The sequence below is a fragment of a genome, unplaced genomic scaffold (assembly GCF_019419815.1).
Source record: "Pyrus x bretschneideri cultivar Hongxiangsu unplaced genomic scaffold, Pyrus_bretschneideri_v1 Contig41, whole genome shotgun sequence".
Classification (NCBI taxonomy): domain Eukaryota; kingdom Viridiplantae; phylum Streptophyta; class Magnoliopsida; order Rosales; family Rosaceae; genus Pyrus; species Pyrus x bretschneideri.
In genome coordinates, this window is record NW_025999735.1 from 4,514,974 (window position 1) to 4,529,124 (window position 14,151).

General features: G+C 35.3%; 1 pseudogene; it reads right to left on the minus strand.

The window, feature by feature from the left end:
- Positions 1-320: 320 nt before the first annotated feature.
- LOC103947979 lies at positions 321-9,580 on the minus strand (annotated as a pseudogene).
- Between the last annotated feature and the right edge of the window lie 4,571 nt (positions 9,581-14,151).

Below are 14,151 nucleotides of genomic sequence, written 5' to 3' on the forward strand. Positions count from 1 at the left end.
CCCTAGTGTACGGTTGCTCAAAATCCATCTAGAATATTGCGATTGCTGGGATTCTTTAAATGATAAGAATAAACTGCCACACTGATCTTACCCGAATGATTTAGTTAGCTGTTAACAGTTTATTAACGCATGGAAATTTGTTTACCATTTTGTTAGGAAAGCCTACACTTTTACGATATAAAGTTCAATAAAATGTCTAGTTCTTGCAGCCAAAATACGTAGATCTTACAAATATTTTACGTAGGAGTTTCTTAGATCTAATAGTGCCTACAACGCATATATATAGTAGGCATTGATTTAATTGTTGATGGTAAAATTAACTAAGCTGTGGTGGGGTAAGAGGCAGCCATAGCAATGCTACAAAGTGTAAGATGTGAGTGTCAAGAAGAATGAGTTCTTGTTCTCGACAAGCTGATAGCTTAGTGTATGAGTTATCATGTTGAGGAAATTCCGATCCTACTTGGCTAAGATTAAGAGTCCTAATAACATGCAATTATATTCAAGTAACCTTATCAAGACTTGACAAGAGTTCAATACCTATGATGACTATACCGAAACCCTAATCAGTTTGGAATGTCCAAGGTATCAGTTCATAGGCCTGATATGGATATATATATATATATATATATATATATATATAGGGAGGTCCCTTCACTCACAATATTATCCTATCTCGTGCTAAAAACCCTATTTGATAGCAATGACTCTCGGCTACTTGAGCGTAGAAGACTCCTTTTGAAACCCTAGCAGTCATGGCATCTTCTTCTTCTACTTTGGAAGATAAGTTTATTTCCCTTAATTGTTTGATTGGTTTATTGTAATTATTTATGTTTTATCTGTGATCCTAGTAACTTGTTGTTTTTTAATTACCTCTTACATGTGGTATCAAAGCCTCTTAACACGTCTAGGATTCAGAATTTCGATGATGGTTGGTTTTGAATATAATGGTAAAGTTCTAATATCATGCCATCACTTTTTATCCTTTACAATGTGTAAAGCTTCCGCGAATAATATGATTCATTGATTTAATTGCTGATAATTCAATATGTGGATTGATTATCATATTGGCTTTGCAAATAATTATTTAGATGTTATTGTTATTATTTTTAATCTGACCCATCTGCAGAAATTACTTCTGCGTGTAGTTGTATTATTCTTGTCTGCAAATACGAATCTGCTAGCTAGGGAATTTGCAAAGCTTGGAGGTTCGGATTAAAGGTAATCTGTTTGAACACATTTTTGACAAACTGAAGGCACAATTAGTTTGTGTTTTAGTTAAAGGTCTTTTACTTATCGATCCTGAGGCTTCCGCTTATTTTTAGAGTATTTTTCGCGATAATGATTAATTAAGAAGCAAATCTGATTGCTTTATATATGGCTATGCCTCTAATATATATATATATATATATATATATATATATATAATAATAATAATAATAATAATAATTTTGCATTGGATATAAAGTTCGAAGGCTTGACACGTATGCATCTAAATAATTTGATTTAACTATTATTATTTTTTAACATGATTAATATCAAGATTGGCTTTGATCCGCTTGGATGGCATTTGTGTTGCTTCTGGGCAGTGGTTAGGGTTTCTTGTTTTGGAATCCCATTTTAAATTAATAATTATTTTGCACGCTCCTCTCTCCTAGCGCACCGTGTCAATGATCAGGTTTAAAATTTTGGTTGTTTTCGAAGGTTTTTTTTAATGTGAATCACTTGCCATCAGGAGATAACTTGGGTGAGCTATTGTGATCATATATCATGTTCACATTTTAAGTTTTCTGGGCCTTCAATTCCTAATGCCTAGAATGAGGCTTTGAGGATTTTCCTCAATTGCATTTAAATTTCATTTATTCCAGTCCGCTGCATATTTTTGAGTAATGGTTTACAAGAATAATGGTATGGCCACTTTGGTGTATTAGTTGATTAGTTGAACTAATTTGAATATAAGGTCCATCTACTTTTGCAAACTAACTTTCCCATACATATTAATTAAGTTGATTGACACTTCCATGCATCTATCATTATGCGTGGAAGCGTCCCTCTTTAGGAATAAGAATTTGGTAACTTTTGATTTCCCTTATGCTTCTATGGCCTGGTTTAGTATTGAGATGATTCTGAAAAAAGTTGGGAGCTGTTTTTGTGTTTGGTAAACATTCAGCTTCAGTTTTTTTTCACAGTTTTGGGTGAAAAAAAACCCAAAAACAAGAAGCTGCAAAATCCAGCTTTGAAAAACAGGCTTTTTTTCACATCTGTTTTATATAAAAGTTTACCAAACACTATAATACATTTTTTTTTTTTTTTTACAAAAAAGTTTACCAAACACTCTGCTGTTTTATTTTACAGCTGCTTATTCTCACAGCACAGCAAAAACAGTTTTTTTTCAAAGCACAACAATACCAAACCAGCCCTATGACTGATGGTCGGGACCAATTAATGTTGAGACTTTCTTTTCTAATATCAAGTATGAGTTGTTGGATTAATAAGTCTAATTTATCCTTCATTTAATATTATATATATATATATATATATATATATATATATATAATATTACAGTTCAAGTTTGCCGCGTTTGTCCTATGTGACTTTCATCTTCAAACATAAAATTGCGAAGTTGAGACTCAAGTGCTTTTGGGAAATTTCTCAAATACACACACTAATGACTGGGTGATTTGGTTTCCCTTTTTGAAATATGTTCTTATCTTAAAGGGAGATTTTGATACATTATGGACCTGCTAAAGGTTATTTTATCATGCTATGTTAGTATATGATTTTCATAATTAAAAGTTCTCACATTATTTTGGCATGAAATGAAATTATTGTAAAATTTAAAAAGGAGATTATGCAACATTGTCTGTTTGTGATATTATTTTGATATACTTATTCAACTCCCAAATTCATGAAATTTTAGTATGACATAGATTGATATATCTAGTTTAAATCTGGAAATTTGCACGACAATTGGCTGCACAATGAATTATTGGTGAATTTTGTTTTAGTCTCGGGTATGTAGTGCAGAATTTCTACAGTTTTTGCAGCACATTCCATTTCGATTTTATTTTTGACCCACTTATAAAATCTCAAAAATTATGAAATGTTGTGATATTTCAACTTTATGTATCTACTTCACTTCTGGAAATTTTCATATCCATTGGATGGAATGAATATTTAGTCAATTTTTCATCGCAGTTGTACTGCAGATTTTCTGCACTTTCTGCAGCGTACGTATCCCATTTCGAATTTGCTTCTCGTATACTTGTCAAACTTCAAAAATTATAAAATTTTAGGAAATGGTAGCATTGTATGTCTACTTTATGTCTGGAAATTTTTATGCACATTGAATCAAAACAGAGTATTTAGTGAATTTTTAATCTCAGGTCTGCATTGCAGATTTTTTTGCAGTTTCTGGAGCACATCTCTTTTCGAATTAATTTTTTACTCACTTGTAAAAAAATTTAAAAATCATGAAATTTTTTCGAAATGGTAATACTTATTAAATTTTGGTTGAAAAGTGTATTGATTTATTTTGCTTAAACCAATATTTTGCTTGGTCATCAATTCTGATTATGATGATAATTGTCTTTTAAGACAAAATTGGAAAGTGGCATTAGTTTACTAATTGATCATTTTGGCCCCTATTATATAATTGAATAACCATGTTTTCTTTTTCGAGAACTCTATTGTTCAATGTCAATAATGACATACTTTTGTATATGATTTAATCTTTTGAGAATCATTGAATATCCAACAAAATAGTTATTTAATACCGTTCTAAGGGATTATTTTGAAAAAAAATCAGAATTCTAATTTATATGGTGAATACTTTTGTCCCAATGGGAATTTCAGGAAATCACTCACCAATTATAAATTAGTATTATAGCAAATCATAAAGTACTTCTAACATATTTTCATTTGGCCAAAGTTTTTGAAGCTATATGTATTTTGTGTTTTGGCTAGCTATGCACATATTTTCTTTGCATGATTAGTTTCTGCCCAAAGGTGTAACAATCATGCAATTTGGAGTTGGTTCGATCCTCCATAACTCGACTACTTCCATGATGAATCTTGCATAATCGAGAATGAGTAGGTAAATTTGCCAATCTTTTGCCTTAATTTTCTCTGAGTTCTAAATTGGATTAATGTCACATCTCGGTCCGGGATGTGGTGGGGGCCCGGCCAGCACAACTCGACTCGGAGTCCTAGTGGACATTCCGGTCGGGGTGTGTCAATTAAAATTGTTGTTGAAAAATTGATGTTATTGAGATATCTAATTTATGACCTAATCTTTGACACATAAAATAATTGATGTCAATTAAAATTGATGTTGTTGAAAAATTGATGTTATTGAGTTTGGATTCTCTTATTAGGTTTCATTTTAATTTATGACCTAATCTTTGACACATATGTGAGTCTTCTCTCATACACTAAAATAAAATAAAATTTGTAGTCATTACATAAGTTTTTGTTTATGGAACTTTTTAATTCTAACCTACTTAAAAAAAAAAAAAATTATGTATTTGATCTTTATTGATTCAACTAGCTTATATTTTGTTATATGAAAACCACTTTCTCTAGTGTTTAAACTTGCAATTTTGAGTGTTTGCCCAAGTGGGAGATATAATGTATTATGGGCTTCACACATCAATTTTGCATGCTTTTAATGGTCATGATTTTGGTAGATAAAACGTACATTACCATACTTGTTTATATTTTATTTGTTATATATGCAACTAATCTTGCAAGAAATTCAAGAAGGGTTAATGAGTATATTCTGCTAAAAAATGTTTTGCTTATTCATTCTTGTTTGTTGTTCAAGAAATTGGACTTGTGATTTATATGTTATTGATGGATAATTAACCTGCTCAAAAGTGTTTTCTTATTCAGTCCAACTATAAATCAGTGAACAGTTAAACATGAAATTGACAAGATTGTATATACTTCATCTGCTCAAAAGTGTTGAAACTATATATGTTTGCCCTTGTATTTTATGTTTTAGCTGTGAAAACCTAATATAATAAAATTATGTCCAAAGATGATTATGGAATTATATGTTTTTGTTGCAATAAAAAAAAAACGTTTCGTTGAAGTTTTTTATTTTTGTCAAATTTTAGATGAATAAAACTGACCATATGATTTTGTATATGTTTTTAGCCACTCACTTCCTCGCAATATTTGACATAGAGATATAGTCAGAAAAATTAGTAGTTGATGTTGAATTCTCAATACTTTTAAATCCTTGATTAATGCTTGATCAGTGGGAGCTTTTAAGAGGTATGTGTGACACACCCCGACCGAAATCAAGGCGTACTGGCCATCACATGAGGGTGACGTAGCCACGTACACAATGTGGAAGCAAAAATAATAATAAAAATGCGAATAAATAAAAACCAACTACTAGCAGTCTAGCTAAGAAAAGGTGCTAGTGCGAGATTAAGTGTGAAATACACAACCAGAGCATAAGTAGCCTAAGTGCAGTCCAGCAGGACAAATACTAATTATACAACACCCAAAGGTGACCATGCAATGGTGATAATCTGTCAGAGCTGTCGTGGATTCCTCGCAAGCCATAAAAAAGCACTCCTACCTAGAACCTAGAAGGGCGCAAAACAGAAAGTGTGAGTGGGCAAAAACAAAGCTTTCCAAAATCATTTCATTTCTTGAAAGTTCTAATCCCTTGCCGTAAAACCTGTATAATTTCCCAGAAAATAGAATATATATATCTAAACCATAACTATGCTCAGAATAGAAAAATTCACCAATATGCCATGCCAAATATCTCAGCATAAAAATATGTAAGCCATGTGATATAAATCAATGCAAATGATATGTCAGTTGGAGTCACCTAACGTGACTTGTACGATTGAATCTATAGCTCATCCATCTAGTCGGAGTCACCTAACGTGACCTGTACGGCTCAAATCCACATCTCAACAAATATACCTGCACACGAGTCGGAACCACTTAAAGTGGTCTGTACGACAGGACTCGGTATAAATAAATATGCTCAAGTGCTACGATCACGTGAAGACTGTGCGAATAATCGCGGGTCACCTACGAGTCGGAACCACCTAAAGTGGTCTGTACGACAGGACTGTGCACCTAACTTGGATCTAAGATAAGCATATGGTGCGGGAGGTGAACATCACGTGAAAGACTGTGCCCTAACTCTGGGCGAAAGCACTAACACCGGGGTGCAGGTTTATGAGCTCTCAACACATCTCACATAATCATCAATTTACATAAACAATCTACAACTCACCTGGTACTTACCTGAGCGTCCACCGCGTCAAATCACAATATGCACATATCATACAAATTTATAGTCTAAGCATAAATCAATAGGCATGGCATTTCAAACGTAAATTCATTTAAATCGATTTTCTGGGAAAAATCACAAGTATATAGGTATATACGGAAAACCAAAAGCCCACTCACTGGTATGTGGAAGGGTCTCACCTATATGCGAAACAACTATATAAATGTTAATTTAAAGCACATAAACAAAACTAGCTAATAATTTCTCATACATTGCTCAAATAGGGTGTTTGAATATACCGATGTGATTTACTTAACACCACGAACATCCTCATATTTTTAGAAAAATTTTCCGACCACCCACGCACCGACCACGAGCAGGCACGTACCTGACACATGTACGGAAACCCTAACAGCGTTAGGGAATATTCCGTCCAAAAATAGAATATACTGTTATATATACCTGACGCCGTTAGTACATTCCATCAAAGTTGATGGAATATTCTCCTTCTCCTTCCATGGTTTGCCGGAGTCTGGCGCTAGTCGCCGATGCGTCGCCGGTTTCTGGAAAAACTTTAAAGCTTGATAACTTACTCAGTTCAACACCAAAATTCATGAAATTTGTACCAAAATGAAGCTCTCAATTAGGAGAACATGATCTTACCACTTTGGAGTTCGAAACAAACGAAATCTTGCTGGGGAAACCTTGAACACTCTGGCAACCACTACAACTCGATGAACTCGAGCTTCCCAACGTCCAAAACACTTCAAAATTCTTCTCCGAGCTTCGTGAAGATTTTCTAAAGTTCCCTAAAAGCTTAAAACTCTCTGAAAACTTCACGATCATGTTTACATGAAAAGTGCACCAAATCGGGAATTCTGGTTTCAAAGGTTTTCGAGGTTTTCACGTCCAACCACCACCACCATTCGACTCCTAAGCTTGCAAAGAGTCCAAAAACACCATTCACGACCTTGATCCACGATGTTTGAAAGGGTTTTGAGGGTTGTCCGTACAGGTTGTACAAAAATGGCAAGAAAATCCGAGTGTGGAGGAGAGAGAGGGTCAACGGGATTGGATGTGTGTGTGTGAGTGTTCCAGATGGCAGCCAACCAAAAACAAATAAAACAAACCTAAGTCTAAGTTCCTAATTAGTTCCAAAAATATTAGGGACTTAGCATATTGGTCCACAACCAAAACTTAAATCACACAACGCCACAAACGTTCAAGGGTACTTTAGTAATTTCACACCATCGATAAAAATATTTCGGGACGGGCTATCACAATGTGCGTTTATGAGATTTTTTTTACTCTTTTAATCGGTGGGAGTTTAAAATTGCTTTTGTATTATTGAATTGAAGTGTTAGTGGAAAATGGTTTAATAGTAAAATTTTATTCATAAATCTTGATAAGAGAGTAATTTTGTAACAGTATATTGTATTTGCATCTTCTCTTATTTTTATGTTTTAATTGACAGAAAATATGAGCCATGCTTGCATAAGGCTCAGTTCAGGAGTTGAATTTTGTTTATCAACCTAAAACTTTTAAATTCTGTCAAACAACACAATGCTTATGGTGTAGGTACTTGTAATCATAAAGTGCACATGTAGAAGAGATTACATACTGCATTTATGATTCAGTATTCGAAGCTATAAGTGATAGGTCGTTAAAGGTTTAATTGCAGCTTTCAGGAACTTGTGATCACCTTAGTCTTAGCCTATGTAATATCATTCTTCTTGGACACTCAAGTGGGAGAATGTAAGATGTGAGTGTCAAGAAGAATGAGTTCTTGTTCTCGACAAACTGATAGCTCAGTGTATGAGTTATCATGTTGAGAAAATTCCGATCCTACTTGGCTAAGATTAAGAGTCCTAATAACATGCAATTATATTCAAGTAACCTATTATCAAGATTTGACAAGAGTTCAATACCTATGAGGACTATACCGAAACCCTAATAAGTTTGGAATATCCAAGGTATCAGTTAATATGCCTGATATCAAGGGAGTATGGATATATATAGGGAGGTCCCTGCACTCACAATATTATCCTATCTCGTGCTAAAAACCCTATTTGATAGCAATGACTCTCGGCTGCTTGAGTGTAGAAGACTCCTTTTCAAACCCTTGCAGTCATGGCGTCTTCTTCCTTTGCTTTGAAAGATAAGTTTATTTCCCTTAATTGTTTGATTGGTTTATTGTAATGATTTATATTTTATCTGTGATCCTAGTAACTTGTTTTTCAATTACCTCTTACACAAAGTCCTTCCGCGGCATCAACATCTCTCTGCATTCTTATGTACCCCATTCTGCACCCCATGAGTTCTTCACTAGCCAATACTTAGTCCCATCCTCACTCACGCCATAACCAACAGCGGTAACACAATGGTCAAGGCTCGTTCCACAGGTTCCCGTAAAGACACCACTTGAATAGAATTGGAAGTCGGAACCACTAGCATCAATGGCAACAGAAAAAGGTTGATGAGCTACTGCGGAAAGAAGGGCCTTTTCAAAGCCAGTTATCTTGGCTGCACGACTGGCTTCCTTCTTGGCGTTACATATACCATCAACACCGTCGTAGTGGTAATTGGCTTCTGTGCTAATCCTGCGATTCTGTTGGATGAACTAGAAGGCATCGTCCATCAAGCCGCCCTCACATCCTTGGTCTTCACCAGCGGTGTTACAATCAACGAGCTCTTGCTCAGACAAAGACATCGATTTCCCAGTTGTAAGCTGTGTAATTCCTTCCGTAGCCGCCACTGCTGAAAAAGCCCAACAACATCCTGTATTTTGATATTGGAATTAAAAGTTAGAATAAGTATCAAACAAAAACATTTAACATAAATAAATAAAAAATAAGCTAGACGTTTATATAAGTACCGCATTGGCCTTGGTCCTTGACGGGGGTTACTCCTTTCTTTCTCCAATCCATTGTTGCTGGTAATGATGCAGTCACATTTTCATATTTGAAAGAAGTTGTCTTCGTGGAGCACTGGTGTCCGTTGAATCCATTTCTTGATGCTTTGAACTCTTCATTTGTAAGGTCTGCAAATTGATTGACACTTAATTTGCAAGGTTTGTTTGCATCCTTATTAGAAGATTCTATAAATGCCACATTTTCCTTGAATATATTGAAATGAGTCTCCTTCTCATTAATTAATGTCGTTATATACACGACCATAATGAGCCAATCATTGCTCATATCTCCCGTACATCGATGCATCTTGTGGGGTGCGAGAAGTGGCTCCGGATGACCAGGACCCCAGCATGAGGATCAAGCTCAAGCACACATATCTCCACGTCTGCAGGTTAATGACCCCATGTTAGCTAGCTAACTAGCTAGTGTACTGGAATGAAGCAGCTAAGTTTTGATTAAGTAAATGAAATGAGCAGGTAATACTGAAATGGTAGACTGCTAGGGAATTTATATACTAGTCCATCCAGGTCCTACATAATGGCCTCTAAAGCTATATATCGCCGTGCCCCAAAATTGGTCTGCAATATACGTACGTGCCCTAGAACTTATGTTGACATGGACCTGTAAGATTAATATATTAATCTTTAATATAATTTGGGTTTGATGCTAAACCTTTATCTTTTTGTGCGGTAATGGGTCCTTAGTTAAACAACGAGGGATAATACTAATACACTTAATTATGTCTTATAATTCAGAAGGCGTTGGTTACGGTTTTGTAATCTTTGAAGTTCCAAAATTTCTGATGTATGGAAAACTCTAGCTTAGATTATTTGATTCCGCAATTGGTTCGTGCATTGTTGCTGATCAAATTCTGTATGGAAAAAAATATATAAGGGGCGCCATAACCGACTCCTCTAATACTTCAATTCACATTCCTCAGTTATATTTTGGTGTTGAAGTCACATTTGAAAGTTTGAGTGTGATAGTCTCACTCATTCTTCCATATTATAACATGTATGTGTTTGGCTAGAGTTTATACTTTTAATGGTTCATTTTAGATCTGGCATTCGTGTCGTGTTTCTCGTGTTCATGTCATACCTGATAGCTTAACGGGTTGTGTCATGTAACATCCGTTAAAATAAACGGGTCATATGACCCAAACTAGAATCGACCCGTTAATATTATTAGGTAATATGACTCGACCCATTACCCGTTAAGAAAAATATATTTAAATCAATAAATAATGAAAATGAAAAACATAATTTGACCCAAAAAAATGTAAAACATAGTACTAAATTAGTATATACATATTTGTCTTTCAAGTTTAGATACCTCAGAATAAAAGCCTAATGAAAAAACATTTTTGCATATTACAAAATACAAATGTTCAAAATATGCAAAATGAATAGAGTTGTGTTCCGAGAGCCAGGGCCAACACCTAAAATGGTTGCGCAGGTCGTCTACTTCTGTAAGTAAGACATCTGGTCGACGACCTAATGGGTGGTAGCCCTAGGCAATCTGTAAGCTAAGATTTACACCTACTATGACTACGCAGACTCGTCTACTTAGTCAAAAGCAGCGCTTCCGACCGACATTCTATGGTTTAAGTTTTGCAAAAGACATGGCGAAATAACAAGGATGAAGCAAAGCAGGGAAAACTATTTATTACATTTCTAGAAAATTGATAAACCGACTCAAAGGCCAACAAAGTTCAAATAAAGTAGAACAAAAAAGAAAAAAAGAAAATTCCTAAGTCTGCACAACCATTGGTCCCCAAACTGCCACGCCTTCAGCAGCCATACCACTCTCAGTAGCCAAAGCTTCCATCAATTCATCCTCAGCCGCCCCTTCCTAGACTGATTGGCCCTCACCTGCTCCACCAAAGGAAGCCTTAAATGAGAAGTCAAGCAAATCAACTGGAGAAATGGAGAATGTCTCGAAGTCCTTCTTGAAAAACTTATAATCTGACGACCTACCCTAGAAATGGTCTACATAGCCAAGCTTGTAGAAATTGGCCTGACAAGAAGCAACTGCCACTTTGTGACCAACCTTCTCATTCTTCAGCTACACATTCTCCTCAACAAGCCTAATGTGAGCATCCTTCAGCTTATCCAGTTCCTTCTTCAAGTTCTCATTAACAAACAGTGCACCTTGCAGATCCACTTCCTTGAACTCAAGTTTACTAACAACATCCTTGAGAAAAAAACACTTCAGCATACATGAAGACAAGCTCCTCATCCTTTGCAAAACAAGTGGATCGTAGCTCCAAATTAACATGGTCAAGGTCCTTAATCACTGGTGCAGCACGACTAACTTCCTTCTTTGCAGATTTCAACATCGCATGTAGGCCTGGGTAAGGGCTAGGCCGGGTCGGGCGAGGTACATCATATTTCATTACAGGAATTGAACCAAACCCGACCTGTTTGAAACGAGCCGGTCCGGTCCGGGTCCATGGCTCCCTCTTTTTTTTTTCCTTTTTTTTGTTTGGGAAAAAACAATTATCATTTTGTTTAATTTGCTCCAGCAAGTTGCTCATCATATTGTCTGCTTAATTTGCTGTTTATTGTTTTGTTTGCTCTTTACCTGTATCACTATCGACATATTTGGAAAAAAAAAAAAAAGAGGTGAAGGATGTGTTGATTACTGATTTACTATAGCCGAATCTTAGTAATATATTAGATAAAGAAAAAGATATATCCACTTGGTGAATCTGGTAGAACACATTCTTGAATGGTTGAAATCATCATTCATTAGCCAAGCTAAGTCTGTGATGACATAAGCAATGCGATCATACCATCTTAAAAAAATCTGTTAACACTAAATTATGATAGTAAATTGAAACAATATTGCAGCAATTGCACAGATTGCAGCAATATTGCAACAACTACATAGATTGCAATTGCACAAATTCTATGATTCTACCACCGCACTACCAATGTCCAAAATAACAACATATCCAAATTCCGAGAGTCCAAAATAACAATATTACATGACATCATCCAAAATAACAACACATCATCCAAGACTCCAAATTCATAGATTAACAAAAATCAAATCACATCCAATGTCCACATTCCAACAACATTCCTCATTGAATCTGTAAGGAAAAATAGAATATAAACATGACATATTTAACGTCCAACGTCATATTATCCTCATTGAATCATTAAAATTTAAAGTTTATTCATTTGAGTTTAAAATATTACCGCAATTCCTTTTCTTTTATTCGTTCGAGTTGTTTGAGGAGCTTCAATTTCAGGAACACTTGGTGAGATTGTTGAACTTGTAGTTGTAGATATAGTATTTGCTGTTGCTCTTCTTCTTTAATATTCTACAACAAAGAACAAAAGCACGTTAATTGTAAACCAATAATTATAAAGTTATAAACCAAACTATACAAAACAAAATAATTACCTTCTTCACACTCATGATAAAATTCAAGCTCCATCGAACTTGCTTCATACTTAATGTTGTTAATTGGTTCACTTCTTAATCAGTTTTGGAGGCATATCAATAACTCCAATGTTTGAGGAAGGAGAGCTGATCTAAAGGGGTCAATTACTCTCTTTCCTGCACTAAATGCACTCTCACTAGCAACTGTTGACGCTTGAATTGGCAACACATCTTTCACTATCAAAGCAAGTGTGGGATATGTGCTCCTCCCTTTCAACTTCCACCATTTCAAAACGTCAAATGGTGAACCATGTGGTGCTTTCTCCAGAGTGTCAAGGAGATACCTATCCACCTCATATGGAAGCGCAATATCCCCGGTGTCTTCTAGTTCCTTGTCCTAATCATCCATCATTTGACTAAATATCATTGAATTTTCTGTTGCCACACTACAAGATGATTGTTTTACCCTTGAACAAGAAGTGTCAACAACTAAATCTTCTCTACCCTTTTGTTGTGTTTGTGAACAGAAAGCTTGGTGAACATATTCATCGCACATCGCCTTCAGCAATGTCTTCACTTCATTACTTTTTTGTTCAATCTCTTCTTCAAGAAGCTATAATTGTTTTCTATATAAGTGCATGCAGTGCCTCAATTTGAACCTTGGGTCTAAGACAAGGGCAACTACAAATATTTGATTAAGGGACTCAATTGAACCAAAATACTTTTAATATTTGGCTCTCATGCTCATTGCCATATCATGTAGCCCCAACTCTACAGTTCCTCCAGTTTGCATATATTCAGGCAAAAAATGCTTTTCAATCTCGTTCTCCACAGTAATGACATCATGAATAGATGTATTAGATGTGGGATACTTGCACTAACTTTCAAAGGTACAAGATAAAAGGCCTTCAAAAATTTCACAAACACTTTTGCACCATCCCAATCTTTCTGGTCCAACCTTCCCTTTACTCGCCACTTCTTCTCCTTCATCATTAAGCACCTTTTCCCTAAAATAGGTGGAGTATATATTGGCTTCATCATCTTCGTACATCCTTTCAAATGCTTTTTTAAACTTCAAGCAAGATTCTAGCATCATGTATGTGCTATTCCACCTAGTAGGCTGATGCGAGAATTATACGCACACAAATTAAACCCTCTTTTTATCAATTGTAGTAAGTATGTAAGTAGGGATCGTTCTGGACCGGGGATTATGAGGGATTGTTAATCACTTGGATTTGACTCAAAAACGTAAAAACAAGTTTAAAACACTATACTAGACTCAAAGAATGCAAAACTCAGAATAAGATAGAATAAGACTAAGACTAAACAAAATATGGGGGGGGGGGGGGGGGGAATTGAGGTTTCGACGAATTTAAACTAAAATGGATAGATTGTAAAGAAAACAAATTGTAAATACGAATTTGACGGAAATGAATGGATGGGAAGCTAGCTAAGGGGTTCATCTCCACACATGTTATACTTGCATACAAAATGATTTCTAATTGCTTTTCAATAAACCATGAATTCTCAACACCCCGGGTTAATTAGGTCCGTTTAAATTAACCGTCAAGTTTTCCTTAAGTT